Source organism: Petaurus breviceps, unplaced genomic scaffold (assembly GCF_028583685.1).
Source record: "Petaurus breviceps papuanus isolate PSGF00001 unplaced genomic scaffold, PetGlider_PUasm1.0 138, whole genome shotgun sequence".
Classification (NCBI taxonomy): Eukaryota; Metazoa; Chordata; class Mammalia; order Diprotodontia; family Petauridae; genus Petaurus; species Petaurus breviceps.
This window is the reverse complement of record NW_027185694.1, coordinates 21,203,275-21,225,139: the sequence shown is the minus strand read 5'-3', so window position 1 is coordinate 21,225,139 and position 21,865 is coordinate 21,203,275. Positions and strand designations below refer to the sequence as shown.

At 43.8% G+C, this 21,865-nt stretch overlaps 2 protein-coding genes across 3 annotated transcripts in view; one reads left to right on the top strand and one right to left on the bottom strand.

The window, feature by feature from the left end:
- LOC138176672 (elongin-B) overlaps positions 1-21,865 on the top strand; it is a 497,250-nt gene that overhangs the window by 65,454 nt on the left and 409,931 nt on the right. The gene's annotated exons all lie outside the window — the stretch shown is intronic.
- Positions 1-21,865, bottom strand: part of LOC138176619 (serine protease 27-like) — a 100,587-nt gene that overhangs the window by 43,010 nt on the left and 35,712 nt on the right. The window lies entirely within an intron of this gene.

Here is a 21,865-nt window from a genome sequence, read left to right as displayed (position 1 = left end):
GAAGAAGAAGAAGAAGAAGAAGAAGAAGAAGAAGAAGAAGAAGAAGAAGAAGAAGAAGAAGAAAGGAATGAAGTGAAAGAAAGGAACTTCACTGAAAATTTTTCAGTGAAGAGCTTTGGGAATCTTGTGCTTTGGTTTCCCCTTATGTCATGGGTCCTTGGTGAAGGGTGTTTTGTATGTTTTGAGTAACATGAAATCTTGGGTTCAGAAAACACCAAATCATTTAGGCAGTGATGATAAAGGACGTGACTTTGCTAAAAGGATTAGGACCACAGATACCAGACCTGACACAGAGCTAAGTGCATGCTTCACCCATGGGATATGTTCTGGGTGTGTCTCATCTTCTGCCATCTTGGGATATAGTGACAGAACAGGACCATGTATGAGTTTAGCCTGGTTCCTGTGGACCCAGACCTCTGACCTGAATTGTCTTTCCATCGTCTTACTCCTTAATCCCTCTCTTTAACTATATATACTAAAGTCATCCGACAATAGTAGTAGCTGCCCTCTGGGGATCCAGCCTGCCATTTTGAACAGAAGTTGGGAAATGCTGCTATTATTTCTTCTTCTCTTCCTCCTCCTTCTTTTCCTTCTCCATTTTTTTTTCCCCAAAAGCTGGGATAATTTACTTTTGTCCTGTGCAGTTTTCATTTTGATTTCTTGAAATATTGCTCTGAAAAAAAAAAGGTTTTTTAAAAACCCATTGTTTTACTTGAGCTACTTGTAAGTTACTTGACTACACCTTTAAACACAGATTATTCTGGGTTTCATTAAATGGTCAATAATAGGTCCAGCCCAAGTTTAGGTAGCTTATGGTTTAGGTTTTGATAGCTTAGAAAGAGTGTAAAAAGCGATTGTTTTATGTTCTGGCCTGAAACTCTAAGAGTCTTCGCCTCCCAGACTGATATCTTTGTGATGGTAAATTGGGCCATCTTTTGTTTCAATTCTTACCTAGCCCTTAGTCATTGAATGGGTGTGGCCTCAGACAAATTGAGACCTGGGAAAGACCTTAATTGAGAAAAACCAAGGCCACTCTCTGTATCCCAGGCCATCACCTTGACCTTTGTCTTGCCACTGGCCTCTGATGACTCTGGAGGAGAGAACTAGGCTGATGACTTTGTGTGGGTCTGCCTCACTCCAATTAAATTCACATGCAAATCAAGACATCATGCACATGGCGTCACTGATTCTTTTTGAGAACAAAGGATGAAGGACAACAACCCTGATCCCTGGTGTTGGGAGAGGGAATAATTGTACCAATGCCATCTTTCATCATCATAGTGATGGGTTTAGGCTCTGGGAAGCCCTTGAATCTTGCCCCTTGATGAGGCATTTACCTGAGGCCATAAGCCTTTCATTACAGCTAGGCCCAAATCTCTGTTACTCTTAACCTAGCCTAGCCCTCCATTGTCCAGCTACTTCTCACCCTTGATCCCCCTTAGACTTCTCCTCAAGAGCCTCCCCAAGCTCTCCTCTAGACCATCCCTACATCCCTCCCACAATCTTTCTGTGTACGAGATCCATCTTGCCTCCACAAAGGGGCTGAGATTCAAGCTAGTGCAGACTCTTTCTTTGTCAGGTTGTTCTGGCCTGCTTGTCCAATGCAAGCTTCACAGATACTTAGGCTCCTTGAGAGTCTACCCATTATGGTGAATCTTTGATAACCTTTGCTTTACTTTGGCTGAGAGAAGGCTTGAGTCGAATTCATTTGGCAGGATGTGGTATGTGGATATTTTGGGGTCTTGAGCACCCCTAAGCCCTAAACCTCAACAATAGGACCCTTAATGGTTTAAGCCCCAACCAACCAGTATTTGACCAGTCTTGTATCTTCTATGCCATTTAATTGCTGTTATTCAAGATCATTGTCTTGCAAGAATATCCATCTCCATCCCTTTATCACCTAGCCCCTTTCCTCTTCTTCCTTCCTTGTACCCTTTGGGACTTCCCTTGTCTTCTCACCTTGACGTCAAAGAGATTGGCCTTGGCAAGGAGAAGAGCAATCTCTCCCTCAGACATATGAATAAAGGGAGGAAGGGATGGGTGAAGATAGAGAAGGATTTTCAGATTTGGAGTAGATATGATGAAAGAGCTCATGGTGTATTTATTGCCTCATTTCCTCAGTAATATAGGAAGTGAGGACATCTTCTGAGAGAGATGGGTAGGTTTAACTTTAGGAGCTTGGGGAGAGAAGAGATGATCTGAAAAAGTTGCTGAGGGGAATGAAATAGTTAATCAAGGAAGAAGAAAAGGATTGCCATGCATCAGTAAGAGCCCTGTTGATATTAGTTAGCATGACTATTTAGTAGACCCAGTGCTGTGATTTTCTCCATTTATGTTCAATGGGAACAGAGAAAGAGAATGGTGATTCAAGGCTGAGAAGTGACAGGGTATGAAGGTGAAAGGGCAGAGGACAAAGGAGTTCAGAGTAAAGGACAATGTATAATTGAATTGGCTAACTATAGGGTCAAGGGGAAGGGAGGAAAGTGAGTCCAAGATAGGAATTATGGAACAAGGAGAGCTAGAGCTATAGAGAGTGGAAATTTCTTAGAGAATGCTAAAAAGGTTTAGAAGGAGTGAGATAGAGGGAAAAAACGGATGGACAAGAGATTATAATCAAAGAGAGGAATTCCAGAGTTCAGAATCATGGAGGTGGCATAGTTATGGGTGATAAGATAAAAGATATGGCTGTCCATGTAGGTGTCTGAAGGAGAGTAAAGATGTAGGTCGTTAGAATTGAACAGGGTAATAAACTGGAAGGACAGGGTGTTTGTGACCTTGAGCCAGTACTGAACCCTTGAGAAAGGAGAGAGAGTAACCTGAAGGCCACTGGACAGGATAATGCAGGCAAGTAGAGTGAGCCTGAAAGGACAAGAGTTTGCTGGGTGATGATAGCAGAGGGAAGGTATGTGTGATCCCTCAGAATCTGGTCCCATATCACAGGAACCATGGAAATGTACATATTTCCTCAGGATCCCACTGGTCACTGGGGTCATAATCCACATGGAGGCTTTTGGCATTATACACAGAAAGTTCATAGAGAAATCCCACTGCTAGAAAAAAGAGAAACTAACCTGCTAACCAGTAAACTCATCTAGTTCCTGCTTTGGAGAAAGCAGCTGACCAACGAGCATTCCACTAGTACTCACAAACCCAGTGGTGCTGCCAGGGACACTTTCTAAGCCAGCCCAAGGTAATCATTGGAAGAAATAAAAGCAAAAAGAGAAATGTAAAATCTGAAACCATTATTCTCCAAGGCTAATGTTAATGAGCCAATGACCCAGCATGAAGGGGGAGAAGGGAGGAGGGAGAAGGATCACCATCACTCTTCTGGGTTTCTTTATCTCCTCTTCAGATTCATTGCTATATGCAAATATTTCATATCAAATATGGGTAGCTGATACTCCAGATTCTTCCAACAATGTTACCTTACCACAGTAATCTCTATTATACATGAAAGCAAGGAGTATGCCAACTCCTCTTCCTGACTCAGTATGTAAAGAATAGGTTTAGCAAATGTTTTATTAAACATTTATTTTGTGTCTGGCTCTGGCAACATGGAGACAAAAGCGAAATGGTCCCTGCCATCCAAGAACTTACATCCTATTGGGGATGGGACAGGAAAGTTACAGTACGTACACATACATAAATAGAAAAATTCAGAGGATAAAAGCACTGATTGGAAAGATCATTGGAGGCTATATGGAAAATGTATACCTGAACTGAGGTTTGAAAGAAATAGAATGGTTTTGAATGATGGAGATGAGAAGTCCATTCTAGGCATACAGTTGTACATGCCTTTGCAAATGCATAAAGGTGGGAGATGGCAGCACGATGCATTGGAAGGACTTCTGGATTTGAAGCGAAGGGACCTAAGTTCAAATTCTGTCTCTGCCATTTGCTACTTGTGTGACTTTGGGCTGGTCACTTACCCTTTGTGAGACTCAGTTTCTATATTTGTAAAATGAGATGGGAGTTAGACTAGATGATTTTTGGCTTTCATTCCATCTATGATCCTATGATGGTTGAGTTCAAGAACATGTAGTAGGCTTGTTTGGTTGAAACTTAGATGTTGGTGTTGATGATGACATTGAGCATTTTGAAATAAGGCTTCAAAAATAGATTAGAGGGGTGGCTAGGTGGCACAGTGAATAGAGCACTGGCCCTGGAGTCAGGAGGACCTGGGTTCAAATCCAGCCTCAGACACTTAACTTAAAAGTTAAAAAAAACCTTGGGCAAGTCACAACCCCAATTGCCCTACCTTCCCCCCTCCAAAAAAAAAAAAAGCAAAAAAATAGATTAAAGACAGCTTGTAAATGGACTTTAGTTTTAGACTAAGAAAAATGCATTTCACCTTAGAGGCAATAAGGAAACCAATATGGGTTTTTGAGTAGGGGGATTCATAGACTTGTACCTTAGGATGATATTTTGGCATCTAATGGATTGGATGGAGATGACTGAATGGGAAAAAGAAAGAGGAGAAGAAGATGAAAGAGAAGGAGTAGAAACTGTGAAGAAGGTGATTTTGAAAGGGTTTGAAATTAAGAAGGTCAAAGACTAAAATTTAGAAGGGAAAATTTGGGAGATCTCAATGAGAAATCAAAGGATGAGAAAGTGAAGGACTCAAGAAGAATGAATTGAGAAGGGGAAGAAGGAAGACAAGGTAAGATGAGGGAAAGGAATTGGGTCTTCCTGTTAAGGTACTGAGGAGGCAAGGCAATGATTTCAGCACTGAAAACCCCCACAAGTAGGTTGTCATAGCAATCCTCTAGGAGAGATGGACGTGAGTGTTCATGGGATCATAGTTTTAGAGCTAGAAGGGACCTCAAAGTCTGTCTAGTCCATTTTCTCATTTTACAAATGAGGAAACTGAGACCTGGAGAGGTTTAGTGACTTACTCAAATTCACACAAGGCAAAAATGGAACCCAGAGCTCTTGACTAGCATTAGTATTCTGCAGCCATACCATCTCCTGTTGGGCAGATAGGTGGCACAGTGAATAGAGTTCTGGTCCTGGAGGCAGGAAGTATTTGTGTAGTTCAGCCAGTGTCCAACTCTTTGTGACCCCATTGGGGGTTTTCTTGGCAAAGATAAAATGGAATGGTTTGCCATTTCTTTTTCCAGCTTGTTTTGCAGACAAGGAACTGAGTCAAACAGGGTTAAGTGACTTGCCCAGGGTCACACAGCCAGTAAGTCTCCAAAGCCAGATTTAAACTTATGAAATGAGTCTTCCTGACTTCATGGCTCAGCAATTCATCCACAGAACCACTTAGCTGCCCCCAGAGTCAGGAAGACCTCAGTTCAATTCTGTCTGCAGACACTTACTATCTGTGTGACCCTGAGCAAATCACTTAACCTCTGCCTGCCTAAGTTTCCTCAACTGTAAAATGAGGACCTACCTCCCAGAGTGGTAATGATCAAATGAGGTATTTGTAGAGTGCTTAGCACAGTGCCTGGTACGTGGTAGACACTTGATAAATGCTTGTTCCCTTCCCTTGCTATTAGAAAAATGGCAATCAACCAAAGATCTCACTTCCAGCCAGCACAGAGAACATTTGCAGTGATCAGCATAGAGTGTATTCTTTGTCTTTATGACACAAATGAGTTTGTTGTTGTTTTTTAGTCATTTCAGTCATGTCCGACTCTTCATGACCCCCTTTGGGATTTTCTTGGCAGAGATACTGGAATGATCTGCCATTTCCTTCTCCAGCTCATTTTACAGATGAGGAAACTGAGGCAAACAGGGTTAAGTGACTTGCCCAGAGTCACACAGCTAGTAAGTGTCTGAGGCCAGATTTGAACCCAGGAAAAGGAGTCTTCCTAACTCCAGGCACAGGGCTCTGTGCTCTATGGCACCACCTAGCCACCACAACTGAGTAACTCAGCTTAGAGTTCATGAAGACTTAGGGGACCACAGGTTATCCTTTTCTATTTTTATCTTATTTATTTATTCATTCATTTTTTAAAGCAATTGGGGTCAAGTAACTTGCTCAAGGTTACACGGCCAGGTGTTTCTGGGTGGGTGCTAAGTGTCTGAGCCCGGATTCGATCCCAGGTCATCCCGACTCTGGGGCTGGTGCTCTTACTCACTGTGCTACCTGGCCACCCCAGGTTATCCTTTTTTAAAGGATGGACTAACTTTCGGTGTAATAAAAAGAAAATGAATCTGAATTTGCTGAGGGAAATATTGACCTTTGTCAAGAGGCTAGAGGGTTGGAGAATATACCACAGAGGACAAAGAAGAGTCTCTTTTTGGTTAGTCAAAAAAGAAAATGTTAATCCTCCAGTTCTGGACCTCTAGGCGGTACAGTAGATAGAGCACCAGCCCTGGAGTCAGGAGGACCTGAGTTCAAATCTGGCCTCAGACACTTACTAGCTGTGTGACCCTAGGCAAGTCATTTAAACACAATTGCCTCCCCCCCAAAATCCTTTGGTTCTGCATGAGAATAATTTTCAAACTATGTATCTGTATAGTCAATTTTGTTTTGCCTTATTGATTTAAGTAAGCAAAACAACTGCACACATAATGGGTTAACTTGGGGTGTGTATTATTCGACTAGAGCATGAATGCTTAGGTAATAGATAATGCTTAGGTAATAGATAAGAAGTTCTTCCTGAGGAGGAAGGAGATGGGTCCTTTGGGGCAGAAGCAGCTGCTTGTTCCCAAAGGATAGTGATTCTGATCCATAGCGTTGGTCAAAAGTATGAGACCGTCTGGTAAAGGTCAGAAGAAGAGACAAGGGTGGTGGTTGGTGACTCCAGGCTGAGGAATACTGAGGCAGTGGTTTATTGATGATAACAATGGAGAAGGTTTCTCTATTCCTGGGTCAGGGTTGCAGGATATGATGGAGAGACTTGTCAGGCCTGATGACTGACACCCACTTTTGGTGATTCATGCTGGTACAATGATACTATCGGAAGGAATCTAGGAAGCATTGCTAAGGATTATGGAGTCTTGGGCAAGAAACCGAAGACCCAAGGGGCACAGGTGGAGTTTTTTTTTGGCACTAATGTTAATTGAAGGCAAGGGCTTCAGAAGACTCAAGTCAACAAGTATGTATTATATGCTTACTATGGGCTAGACACTTTGCTAAGTGCTGAGACAGGGGAAAAAAAGGCAAGAACAGTCCTTTCCCTAAAAAAGCTCACATTCTTATGTGGGATTTAATGGGGGGAAAAAACCTATGCACATACACCATATTTGCAAGGTAAATGGCAGATAATCTTGAAGGGAAGGCCTCCCAAAGGGTCTCTCAAAGAAGATGGGATTTGAGCTGAGACTTGACAGAAGCTGTGCTAGCCAAGAGGTCAAGATGAGAAGGGAGAGCATTCCATGTATTAGAAAGAGCCTGTGAAAAGCCACAGAGTGGGAAATGGCATGTCTTGTGTGAGGAACAGCAAGGAGGCCAGTGTCATTGGACTGGAAAGGCAGGAAGGAGCCAGGATATGAAGAGCTTCAAAAGACAAATAGAGGATTTTATATTTGATCTTCAAAGTAATAGAGAGCCATTGAAGGTTGTTGAATAGGGGGTTGCCATGGTGAGACCTGAACTTAAGGAAGATCACTTTGGCAGCTGAATAGAGCAAAGACTGGAGAAGGGGAGAGACTTGAGGAAGGGGGCTCAGCCAGAAGACTATTACAATATTCCAGGTGTGTGGTGATCAAAAGAAGATTTGGGAAGTCATCAACTGGTTAAAAGCAGCTAATGTATGGACCATGGCTTTGTATGGACCAATGGCTTATGGTAACATTATGATGGGCTTTTAGTAAGGCATGCAGCATCTTATAAGTTGTACTAATGATGTTTTTACCTGGAGGCTTACAAATCTAGTCAATGAAGATTTGAATTGAAAAGGAAAGAGGAGGCCAGGAAGAAAACTGCCCAAGCACTCTTAACAAGCTGGATGCCATAGCAATTGAGAGGCCCAGACATTCACAGAATATAAAATCCAAGGAAGGAGACATCAATGAAACCCAAACTCTTGTATATCTATGTACAAATGCACAAAGTTTGGGAACTAAGCAAGAACCTGAGATCCTAACACAAGGAGACAAACTCAACCTAACCAAACTCATCACTAATACTTGGTAAGAAATAACCTCTATCTGGAATATATTTTTGGAAAAGCACATCTTATTCATAAGGAACACAATAGGTGAAAAGGGTGGTGGTAGGGGAGTAGCATTGCATATTAGGAAGGTAGACTCACCTAAGGAAATCTGTTAGAAAGCATTTGGATGAAGATGAACAGTGGCAGAGCAGAAATGATATTGTCATTCAGGTATACTACAGACTACCAGGACAGGAAGAGGAAACAGATAAGGAGTTTGGGCAATAGATCACAAGGTTGGGACAGAGTCATGTTGTTGTTCAGTCATTCAGTCACGTCTGACTCTGTGACCCCATGGAAGTTGTCCAGGGATTTTCTTGGTGAAGAAGTACCAAAGGAATGGTTTGCCATTTCCTTCTCCAGCTCATTTTACAGATGAGGAACTGAGGCGAATGGGGGTTAAGTGACTTGCCCAGGGTCACACAGTCAGTGTGTTTGAGGCTGGATTTGAACTCATATCTTCCCAATGAGGTGCAGGCTCTGGGAACCCCCCCTTGAACTCTGATTAAATTGTCCCATTTGATGAGGCATTTGCATGAAGCCATAAGCCTTACATTGTGGCTGGGCCCAGACCTCTGTTACTAGCCTAGCCTTCCATTGTCCATCTACTTCCCACCCTTGAGCCTATCATAATATCAATCCACCCTTGAACTGGCCTAGCCCACCATGGTCTGTAGTCTCCAGGTAGCCTCCAGCAACTTCCCACCTTAATCACTCATTTACCTCATTAACTCCTCCTGAAGACCCTCCCCAAACTCCTCCTCTAGACCACCCCTAGATATCTCTCACAACCTTCTGGATATAAGACCCCATCTCACACCATGTGTTGTGAGAGCACCATAGAATTTTCTAGCACAGACTTACTCTGTGTCCAATACAAGCCAACTTTTAATAAACTTTGTTTTCTTTGGCTGAGAGAAGACTTGAATCAAATTCATTTGTCAGGACCTGGTGTTTTGGGGTCTTGAGCACCCCTAAACCCTAAACTGCTTCATTTTTATGGTTCCCTGAGACCAGGAAACACTGCCAATCTCAAGCTCTTCTCTAGCCGGGACTGGAAGGTATGTAGCCTCTCTCTTTCCCTATTCTCTTCTTGTTCTCCAAGTACCTTGGAGGGGTGTGTGTGTATGTTTGTGTGTGTGTATGTGTGTGTGTGTGTGTGTGAGTGTGTTTGTGTTCTTTTGGGCCTGACCTCTCAGGTCCCATTAGGTCAGATAGCTCGGAGGCTGTCTCGTACTCAGAATGACACTTTGAGGTTCTCAGTCCAGTTTGGTTATGTTGGAGAACATCGACCTAGAGGTAGCCTCTGGGACAAGGACAGACACCCCATCTGGAAGTGTAAGCCGGATTCTTTCAATTCTCTTGGCGCTAGGGAACTGGGAAAACTTCAGGTACTTTTTTGTGGGTTTTGTTTTGTTTGTTTTCCAAGGCTTACTCCCAAACCTTCCTTTATGGAGGAAGGGACTTCCAGGCCCTATGCCTGTAGCTCCCAAAAGTTCACCTTTGGGTTATCTTATACAACATTGGGAAAAATTTAGTTTCTCTGGAGACCTTTAAAAGGAAAAGGTAGTGTTTTTTGCAACACTCTTTGGTCTTGGTATCACCTAGATAACCGTGAATCGTGGCCTGTTTTGGGGACTTTAAAAGATAATACTCTGTTGCAATTAGAATTATACTGTAGCAGAGAAGGAAGATGGATAGAAGTTGCCTACTTAATGGCCTTCATTGAACTTTCTCAGCTCAGGGAAGATTGTGAGGTTCTTGAAGCTACAGCCCAATGACCCCCTTCCTATGGCTTCAGCACCAGCCCCTTCCCCGTCAGCAACTCCTGCTCAGGTCCCAGTCACCAGTCTCACTGAGGCAGCTCCCCCACCCTTTTCCCCTTGCTTTCCCTTCCCTTTTCCTCTAGCCCAACACCCCTCATTTCCTGTCTCGTACACCATCCATGTCTCCCAGCCTGCATCTCCCAGCATGGCCCCTCCCCCCTCAGGGACCCCTGCACAGGTCCCAGCCACTTGGTCTTGCTGAGGAGCCTCCCCTTTGGACCCTCCCCCTGGGGCAACACCCACTCAGCCCTCAGGCCCTACCCCCACATCTCCTCTTCTGACCCCTTCCACTCCTCATGTGCCAACTGACCTTCCCCCTTACCAGCCAGATCCCCCAGTCTTGCAGTCTGATCCAGTTCAGCCAGCACCCCCAGTCACCCCCTCACAGGTAGTGGGACTTCCAATCTCCTTTTCCAAGCCCCTGTCCCCACAGCACCTTCAAAGCTTTGTCCTCTAAGGGAAGTGGTTCTCTCTAGTTGTCTGGTGAGACAACTAGAGTGCATGTCCCATTCTCCATTTCGTATCTTAATCGAATTAAAGAAAAATGGGGCAAGTTCTCCAAAAATCCAACAAAATTTGCTGAAGGCTCTTGGATCTTATCCCTGCAATTTGAGCTTTCTTGGGGTGATTTGCATATCCTCTTCTCTACCTGTGGTTCCACTGAGGAGAAGAGGAGAATCTGGGAACAAGCCCCAAAATTTGGGTATTGTCTGGCTGGTAATGACCCCAGAAAATACACCCAAGGAACAGCTGCTGTTCCCATTAATGACCCAGGATGGGATTATCATATCTGGGAGGACAGAGAAAAGAGAGACCATATGGTACTTTGCCTGATAGAAGGCCTAAAAACTGCATTTCAAAAGCAAGTAAACTATCAGAAAGTTAGGGAAATTACTCAGACATATAAAGAAAACCCCGCCCTTTTTCTAGATGGACTTGTAGAAGCTATTAAAAGGTATACAAATTTAGATCCTGACTCTATAGAAGGGCCATCAATTCTTAACATTTATTTCATTAACAAGTCTACCTCAGATATTAGGAGGAAACTGCAGAAATTGGCAATGGGACCCCAAACACCTCAGGCCCAATTACTGGAGATGGCCTTTGGAGTCTTTAATAACAGAGACCTGGTTGCAGCAGAGGAGAAAGAATGCAGGGAACAAACCAGAGACAGAGAACATGCTCGATTCTTGGCTGCTGCCATGGCCAGGAAAAGCCCCTCTAGGGGACCCCCTTGGAGGAAGTCCAGTCACTTGGGCAGGGGGAAAACCTGCTTTCAATGCCACAAACAGGGTCACTCATCCAAGGAGTGCCCCTCCATGGCACCCCCCCCCCCCAGAGGGAGCCCAAGGAACCAACACCTTTAGAACAACGCCCATCTAATCAGGAGGGACATTGGAGAAAGGATAGTCCCCAAGGTTGGAAAAGTGGTAGAGCCACCTCCCAGTACCCTGTCCTCCAGTCTTCTCAAGACTCAGAGTTACGGGGAAGCCTGGGGCTTGGCAGTGCTCCCACTTTCTCCATCTCTCACTGAACCCTGGGCAAGCATCCCACTTTATTATGGCTAAGTTCTCTGCTCTAACCAATTGGTTCTATCCTCCCCTTGACCAGTCAGGCCAGGGGCACGGAAGGGGAAACTAAGGGATGTCTCCAGACATACCCAGGCTCCTGCCTACTTGAGGATCTGTTGTTTGAACACTCCTTCCTTATGCTCTCCTCTTATCCTGTCCCCTTGTTGGGAAGGGACCTGTTGGTGAAACTGGGAAGCTAATTTTTTCTAGCTAAGCCTCCCAGATCTCCCCATGTTCCCTCAGAAGTGTGGGAGATAGTTGAGTCAATAGTTGGGATCAGGAAATTCCTGGGTGAGCTACTTCTACCATGCCAGCATTGGTTTGACTCCTAGATCCTAGAGTGTTCCCCCAGAGTGGTTTATATCCAATTAAATCCTAGGCTTGAGAGGGATGGCAACCATTAATTGCTATCAAGGCCCTGACTCATTCTGTCTAGCTTGGGGCCCAGACCACCAGGTGAAAGCTTTTGAGACTTTGAAAACTAAATTGACCACCACTCTAGCTTTACCCAATCAGGAAAAACCTTTTACTCTCTATGATGATGGAAGGAAAGAACAGGCTTTGGGAGTTATTGCCTGTTTTTGAAAACTATTAGATTCTGTGGCTGCTATTGCTTTCAACGTGTAAATGTCCATGGAGCAATTTGGAAAGGAAAGGGATATCTGACAACATTTTGGCCTTTCCATAGTCATCTTTAATTCCAACCAGGGAAATTGTCTTTTCTCTATTTTTTTTTTTTTGGTGCTTTTTTGGTCATTTGCTTAATCTCCTTGCCAGGTTTGTCTCCTCCAAGGTTCAAGCCATCAGCCTCTGGATGACCACTAAGACTATGCAAATCTCTGACTGAATCTAAGTTCTCCAGCCCACTGGACCTGGCATCATCTACATTCTGGAGTTTGACCCCTTGGATGTGAAGTCTGACCCCCTTGAACGGGACCCAGAGAGGCAGGGATAGCTCTATGCCCCTTGCCAGCAGGAAGCACTTTCAGAAGCTGAGACCTTTGCTCTTTACCCCAAAGGAATTTGGGTTCCATTTTTTTTTTGAGGGGGGAATGATGAGGTATGGGCTCTGGCAACCTTCTTGAGTTCTCCTTGAATCTTTGAGGTACAGGCTCTGGGCCCACCCACAATCCCTTTGAACTCTTATTAAATTGTCCCATTTGATGAGGCATTTGCATGAGTCCATAAGCCTTACATTGTGGCTGGGCCCAGACCTCTGTTACTAGCCTAGCCTTCCATTGTCCATCTACTTCCCACCCTTGAGCCTATCATAATATCAATCCACCCTTGAACTGGCCTAGCCCACCATGGTCTGTAGTCTCCAGGTAGCCTCCAGCAACTTCCCACCTTAATCATTCATTTACCTCATTAACTCCTTCTGAAGACCCTCCCCAAACTCCTCCTCTAGACCACCCCTAGATATCTCTCACAACCTTCTGGATATAAGACCCCATCTCACACCATGTGTTATGAGAGCACCATAGAATTTTCTAGCACAGACTTACTCTGTGTTCAATACAAGCCAACTTTTAGTAAACTTTGTTTTTCTTTGGCTGAGAGAAGACTTAAATCGAATTCGTTTGGCAGGACCTGGTGTGTTGGTATTTTGGGGTCTTTGAGCACCCCTCACCCTTAACCTCTAGATCTAATGCTCTATCCACACCACCTAGCTAACCTAATAGTCATATTTTATATAGTCAATAGTTAAAAGACTTCAATTAAGCAAGCAATATATGCTAAGCCTAGGGATATAGATAGAAAATCAAGGCAGTCCTTGCTCTCAAGGGTTTTACTTTCTAATCAGGAGGAGGTTTAGCTTTGGGATATGATGAAACCGAGTCCTTAGGGAATAATAACAGGTCTTATGGCCCACATGATTGTAGCTGCAGGGCAGATGATAAGGCCTGGTAGACTTTAGGGAGCAAAGACAGGGCAAGATGATAAGTCCCAGTGTTCCACCAACAGTTCCCAATTACTAGAAGAATTGTTGTTGATTCCCTACTCATCCAAGTCATTTTGAGTGACCAAATATTTGACCAATGGTCACTGGGAAAGAGGTAATGATCCTAAGGAATGAAGTACAGCAGGGTTTGGAGCAGGGGTTATAATCAGGGACAGGAATGGTATATGTGTATATGATCAGCATTTAGCCTAGAGAGGTATCCATTTCATGGCGGGAGCTGGGCCAAGGGCGCTGGGTTGAGGGAAAGGAAGGGCTTCCTTTGGCTTGTTCCAGCTTAGTCTGACTGGGCCCTAATGGCCAGCAATGTAATATGTCAATTTAGAAAGCTAATGTAAATTTAGGGGCCATTATGAGAGACATATCTTCTCGATGTGAGGCGATGATGTTATTATGGTACTCTGCCATGATAAGGGAGCAGAGTAACATCTAGAAGGTGGAGCACTGTAATTTACTAAGGATACTGATAAAATAGTGGGTATCCAGAAGAAGGAACCTGGAAATTTTAGTCTAGAGATGAGAAAATTTAGGGATGACACAATAGCTTTTTCAAGTATGTAGAGACATAATACAGAAGGGAAATTATACTTGTTCTGTTTGGTTTCAGGGGGCAGACCTTATAGAGGTTGCCAAAAGCCATATTTAGGCTTGATATAAAACTTCCTGATGATGGGGTACAGGCCCAAGCTGAGACCTTCACCCCTCACCCCAAAAGAATTTGAGTTCCATTTGTCCACAGGTCCTAGAAAACTCTACCTTGAACTCTCCTCAAATCTTCCCACTAAATATGGTTTTTCATGCCCAAATCTGTTACCCTTAACCTAGCCTAGCCTTCCATTGTCTGTTACCTCCACATTGCCCAGCTACTTCCTACCCTCGATCCCATCAAAATCCCATTTTCTAGGTTCCCAGTGTCTGACCTCTAATTACTTCAACTACTGGCCACTCCCATCACGATCCCTCCTCTAGTCACCCCAGACTACTTGACCACCCCTAGATCCCTCCCATACATAGTCTTTCTGTATATAAGATCCATCTTGCCTCCTTGAAGGAGTTCAGATTCAATCTAGTTCAGATGCTACCTGGCCTGCTTATCAATACAGGTATCACAAAAGCTCAGCTTCCTTAAGAGTCTAGCCAATGGTGAGATTTCTTAAGAGTCTACCCAATATGGTAGATCCTTAATAAACTTTGTTTTACTTTGGCTGAAAGAAGGTTTGGGTCAAATTCATTCAGGCAGGACCTGGAGTGTTGGTAGTTTGGGGTCCCAAGCACTCTTAAACCTCAACACTGACATCAAAGGCATTCCAGGAGTTACATGGGCTGCCTTGGGAGGCAGTGGGTCCTCCCTCTTCCATAACCTCCTTGCCACCTCCAAAAATGTTTTAGAGCAAAGGCTGAATGACTCCTCATTGGGAGTATTTCAGTGAGGATTCTAGTTCAGAGATGGACTCTACCAGATGACCTCCTGAGGGCCCTTCTAGCCCTTGAGTTAACATGATTCTTTAGAAGGGAAGGCCTAGAAGTAGGGGAGCCAATTGGGAAGTTCTTACAATAGGCCAGCTGAGAAGCACAAGAGGTTTCTGTAGAGTGGTATCTGTGTCAATGGAAAGGCTGGTATAGATACAGGAGATGTTGTATAGGACTTGAAAAACAATTGATATGGGGGTGGGTGAGGGTAGTAGATGTGCTGGTAAATGTTTAACAACTGGCTCTTGGGGGTGGAGGGATATGCTTAACATACTTCAAGGTTTAATTTGCATTATTAACATTTTCTCCATTATTTTTCTAAGTCTAGAAATAAAATAATAAAGTGGGCTCTAATTTGTAGCATTTACTGATCTATGAGGTGTAAATGATCACACTGAAAATTTAGTAATCAGCTCTCACAAGACAGGAAAGAGAAGAGATTCAAAAAAGAGAGCCCAATAGCACATCCAAGCCTGGAGGGGGTTTTAGATGGAGATAAAAGAGAATATAAAGAATAGAGAAGGAGGAATGGTGAGATTGTAAGTAAGAGGATAAGGAGAGAGTATGGAAGTACAGGGAGCAGAGAGTATCCAGGAGAAGGGGGGGGTCGATAGTGTCAAAATATCAGAAAAGTAAGAAAGAATGAGTACTGAGAAAATGTCCTTGGATTTAACAATTAAGAGATCAGTCCTAGCCCCGGGGAGAACAGTTTCAGATAAGAGACTGGGTTGGAACCTAGAGTGCAAGAGATTAAGAAGTGAGTGGGAGGTGAGGAAATGGAAGCAATCTGCAGGGGTGGCTTTTTCAATGAGCTGATACAGTCCAGGGAAGGCTTTTTAAGGGTGGGGAAGATGTGGGTAAATTTAGTCTGTAGGGATTTACAAGGAGCCAGTGGAGGGCAGCCAGGTCACTGAAGGGCCTCAAGATCATACCATCATTTGAAGTAACCCAAGGATTTTTAGCCTGGAGATGAGAAAATGAGATGCAAGATTAGACAGGGGAGATTTTAGATAGATAATCAAAGAAAAAGGTCCTGGAGGAGATGAGAACAGAATCATGGATAAAACTAAAGGCGTTAGCCTTGATAAGATGTGACACCTCTTCCTTAGAGACTGGAGCCAATGAGGAGATGAGAGGTGAAGATATCAAGTGGGGCTGAGGTGTCAAACCCTGGACATGAGGGAGGTACGTACATGACAGTTGACCCTGGTTTTCTCAGCAAAGCAGGAGGCAAAGGATGTGGTGAGGTGACGTTGGGAGTATAAGGAGGGAGGAAGAACTGCTGAAGGGAGCATCATAGAGAGTCATAAAGCACAAAGGATGTTTTATAGAAGCATAAAATGAAAAATAAAAGGCTGGCCATGCAGCTGCAACAAGAGCGACATTGAGAGACTAGATCATGTGAATTTGTAGTGAATACCAGATGCCCAGTGGCGTGGCTTCTTTCATCCATACACGTCCATAGGATTTAGGGTTAGAAGAGAAATTCAAGATTATTATTTAGTCCAACATCCTCATTGTACCTGCAAAGGGTAAGTGACTTCCCCAGGTCATAAAGGTAACAATTAACAGAGCTGGGGTTGGAACCCAGACACTGACTCCAAAGCTAAATACTTGTGCCCCACGTTGTTGTTGTTGGTTTTTTTTGGTAACAGTTCAAAAGTAGGAGCAAAGATGGATACTAGGAATGACTGAGGGTTCAGTATCAGCAGGGCATGAATGATGGGAAGAAAAAGGGCCACTGGAGTCAAGGGTGGAGGCTGGAGCTTTATTTATGGATAACCTTAGAATCAAGACTATTAAGGAAGAAAAATGAGTCCAGAACCCGGGTGATGGAATGGGAGAACAGGGAGGGACGGAGGCACTAGAGGTGATGATAAACAATAAGTTTTGAAGGAGTAGGACAGATGGAGAGATGGAAAGGAAAGAAATTATGGTTGGGAGGGAAATTTTCAGAGTTCAAGATCATGAAGGTAGCACAGTTGTAGGTGAAAGAACGATGGCTTTGGAGTCAGAGGACCTTGGTTCTAGTCCCACTTTCGATGCTTACTAGGTTGTGATCTTGGCCAAGTCCCAACCTCCTTGGGCCTCAGTTTCACTATCTGGAAAGTGAAGGAGTTGGACTATATGGCTTCTGAGGTCCCTCTAGTTCTAGGATCTGCTGATTCTCTGATTACTGTGAGTTCAAGGAAGGGTCACAGGAGGGAAGGGTATTTTACCTTAAAAGAAAGCAACTCTGACTCATAGGAAGTAGGGAACAGGAGGTGATGGTGTTTGGCAGTGTGAAGGAGTTCAAGGTGAGGGAACAGAGAGGACAATGTTTCTGAGCTCCAGTTCAAACAAGTCAGAGGCCAGTGGTTCAAAGAGTCATAGAAAACCCAGTGTCCTGACATTGGTCTTTTGGAGTCAGCCTCTCTCCCCTTCTGCTCTCTTCCAGCAACTTGAGCCATCAGCAGGCTCTTGGTCGTTATGTGTGATGTCTTAGAAAGAGTAGGGGGCTGAAAATCTGAGCATCTTGGTTCAAGTTCAACTACTTAGTATTTTGTGACTGTGGGATTCAGTGTCTTCTTCTGTAAAATGGGAATGGTAATCACATCATCTGTCTCTCAGGGATGCTGTGAAGGGAGCTTTTCTCAAGCCACAAAATGCTATAAAATGTGCAATGTTATTTATTTATTATTATATGTTATGTTATTTATTATTACTGATAATAATCATCCTCTCCTAATCCTCACTGCCCCTTCCCCAGCCTCATGACAGACAGCCCTTTTGACCCACCACATCCTTTTGAATAGAATCCACTACTTCCCTCCCTCTTTCTTGTTTTCCCACTTAGACTAGGTTGCTGCCCCGTTGTACCATCATTCAGTTCCATTCCTTATGGTGCCTTGATCTGTGGCCCTATGGCAGTGACTGCATTTCTACTACCACCAGAAACTGAGAGCCTGTTGAGGCCATTAATTCACTGGAGGTAATTAATCATCTGGCAATTAGCAGATTTCTTTTTTCCGGCTCTTTAGCCAGCTGGGAGTAGTGTGGAGGGGATGTGGGCAGGTGTTTCCTTCTCTGAATCACCTGTGGGTATCAGGTAATACTTCTGGGAAATTTGGTAACAGATTATTTGCCAGTATCACTTTCTGGGTTTATTTCAATTCCACAGTACAGACAGGTCCAGCCTGAGAAGACTGAAAAGAGCCTGGAAACCAAAAAGTCTGTTTCTACAGGGCTTCTTAATCTTTTCTGTGTGAGTCATGGACCTTCCCCTTTGGCAACCTGGTGAATTCTATGGGCCCCTTTTCAGGATAGGGCTTTTTTAAATGCATAGAATAAAATATTAAGGATTACAAAGGAAACAATTGTACTGAACTCCAGTTGCCATAATAATAAAAACAAAAACAAGACCCCGATTAGAAACCTCTCTGTTTCAGTACTAACTTGTATAACTGAGCATCTCTCCCCCTCTCTGGGCTTCAGTTTCTTCATCAGTGGGCTTCATTTTCCTCATCTACATAATGAAGGGGTGATAGGTCCCTTGTAGCATTAGCATTCTGGATTCTATAGGCATCATCTCCACCATTGGAATGTAAGCTTCTTGAGGGTGGAGCTGTCTTGATTTGTATCCCAGGGACTTAGCACAGTGCTTTGCACAACAGTAAATGATTAATAAATACTTTTTCATTCATTTGTCCATTCTAATGACTCTTTCAGGGATGACATTTTATATTTTTTTGTCTAAGTTTCATCCAACGTTAACATTTTATGTTCCCAATTAGGGTCTTTTTCAGCTTTAATTCTTGATGTTCCTAGGTCTCTTACAATCTACAAGAGGACCACTCATTTCAAAGATAGCTGCTTATGTATGAGTAGACTTCTCCACCATCCATCCACAGACAGACAATTCCATCTCTTTCATGCTGTTACCACTTCTTTTATTGAGTACCCTAGAGCTAGCCACAATCCAGAACATGATAGCTGTTTGCATCACAGCTTTTTTTTTTTTTCTCCTGCAGGAGGGAAAAGATTTTATTTTGGGGGTAACTAACCCAACTGGGATACTTGAGATTCAGGACGAGTCAAAGTTGTTATTTAGAGAAAGGAGATGACAAAGATGCCAGCTCTTCTCATAGTCAGAAGGTCCAATTATCCAGGACAGACTCTAGAACATGGGTGGATGAGTCATAGCCACTTCTGTTACCCTTACAATGAGAAGGTCTCTTAGCAAGAGCCTTCTTTTCCTTCCCCACCCAGGGTCTTCTAACCAAACTAATCCATCGCCAATTTCTTCTCCTTTCCAATCTATAATGTACACACTACCAGACTCATCTTCCTTATGTACAGATCACACATTTCTGCTCAAAACCCCTTAGTGGTTCCTCTTTACCCATGAAATCAATTCCAAAGTCTTTAAGGCCTTCTACAGTCTTCTCATTCAGTGAAGTCTTCCACTGTCCCTCTATATTGAACTCATTCCTATCCCCAGCCTATGGTCCTACTGTTCCCCCCACTGTGAATTCTCCCCCTCTCCTCTGTTCCTATCTACATCCTGCCTGTCCTTCAATGCTTGACTCTTATATGAAGTCTTCCTTGAGAATTCCTGAAAACACCAAATTCTCTTCCCTCTCTAACCATCTTGCATGCTTTGCGACTGAGCTTTTTTTTTTTTTTTTTTGCTTTTTGGAGGGGGGAGGGCAGGGCAACTGGGGTTAAGTGACTTGCCCAGGTCACACAGCTAGTAAGTGTTAAGTGTCTGAGGCTGGATTTGAACTCAGGTCCTCCTGACTCCAGGGCCGGTGCTCTGTTCACTGTGCCACATAGCCACCCCTTCTCCCATGACTTTTGCTGAAGACATACTCCTGGTTCTGACTGAATAGATATCCATTCATCTGCAGTAAGTAGGGCCATCTCCCTTCTCTAGAGAGCTGGGAAGCAGAGGAGGGATGTGGATCAGGGGATGGGTCCCCACACCCTGTGAGGGAGAGATGAGCAATTTTCTCTTCTATATCTTAGGAAGTGCTAGGATATGATTATTCAGGTCACCCAAGCCTAGGACCAGGGCCAGGACCCAGTTTAACGAGGATGTGTCAACTAGAGCTCCCTGGTGTGGTGGAAAGATTCGTTTCCTGCCCAGCACGTAGGAACATTTATAAAGAGATGCACTTATGAAACCAGTCAAGTGGCTTCTACCTACAGCCTGAGGGGACCACGGACGGAGACATGCAAAACAGTGCTCACCTTGTGTTAAGAGACCTGGGTTCAGATCCCAACAATGCTTGTTTTCTGTGACCGTCAATAATTTCTTTAATTTCTCTGGGCCTCAGTTTCCTCAACTGTAAATCCAGTCCTAATCCTTTGAACCTAAAGTGCAGACTGCCCAAACATCTTGTGCCACTGCCACAGAGGACCTTCCTCCTACATGGAAGGGGGTAGAAGGGTTGGGCTTGACCCTCTCTTCTTTATCCTCCAATCTGGGGACCTGTCTATTACCTAGCTCATCTCATCTCCTTTGGGAAGCTCACCTAGCCTCTTACTCTACTGCCCAGTCTGCAGCTCTTATATGGGATAGTGGATGGAGTGTTGAACTTAAAGCCAGTGAGTTCAAATCCTGCCTCTGACCCTGGGCAAACCACTTAATCTCCCTCAACCTCAGTTTCCTTATCTGTAAAATGAGGAGACTAGATTTGATGGCTTCTGATGTCCTTTCAGCTCTAAACCTATGACCCTATCATCTATGATCCCTTCATGTGATGCATGTTGGAGTCAAATTGTAATACTCCACATTCTCTTATCTCATTCTACCCTTTCCTTGCTCTGCCTATCTATGTTCCCTGTCCCGTCATTGGTGTAATTCTTATTTCCACCTTTTGAAATCCTTTTCTGTGATAGAATTTTGACCTGAAAGGGATGTTAGAAATCCTCTAATCCAGGGGTGGCCAGGTGGCACAGTGAGTAAGAGTGCTGGCTCTGGAGTCAGGAGACCCGGGATCAGTTCTGGCCTCAGATACTTGGCACCCACATAAAATAACTGGCCATGCAACCTTGAGCAAGTTACTTAACCCCAATTGCTTTAAAAAAAAATCATCTAATCCAAGTCCCTATTTTTATAGAGGAGAAAATTGAGACCCAGAGAGAAGTGTTTTACAAATATTATTTTGTTTGGTCCCTACAAAAACTCTAGGAGCTAGCTGCTATTATGATGCCCATTTTACAGTTGAGAAAATTGAGGTGTTTAGAGGTTAAAACTGAGGTGTATAGAAGTTAGTTGACTTGCCCAGAGTCACACAGCTAGTCAGTGTCGGAGATTGGATTTAAATTCAGGTCTTTCTGATTCCAGGCCCACCACTCCATTCATTTCACTCCTCAGCTGCCTCTCAAATGCCTGTTGATTGACTGATTCCATTCTGTCAAGAGACAGTCATATATAGTAGAAAGCACCCTAGTTTGGGAGTTGGGAGACAGGAACTCAAATCCTGTGACTGCTACTAACTTGGTACATAACCTTGAGGAAACTATTGTGCTTTCTCCCTTCTCAGGGAATGTCTTGAGGATCAAATGGAATAATGGATATGAAGGTATTTTGTAACATGAAAATTGCTGCAACTAAGTGTGTGTATGTGTGAGAGAGAGAGAGAGAGACAGAGACAGAGAGAGAGATTTTTGTGATTATGGTCAAGGTATCACCCCTATATCTTGGAGAACCAAGCACAAACATCAAGAAATGTTTGTGAAAGAATAGTGAAAAACTAGCAAGTGGCAGGAAGGTGCAGTTCTCTCAGAGACTGTGGCTACGCAGTAAGAGGAGTGAGATTTTCAGCATTGCTGGTGACCCCTTCCTTCCTGGGGCTGCATCCCTTGGCTTGTGTTTTCAGCGGCTGTTCCCCATACCTGGAATGCTCTCCCTCATCATCTGTTCCCTGGCTTCCTTCAAGTCCA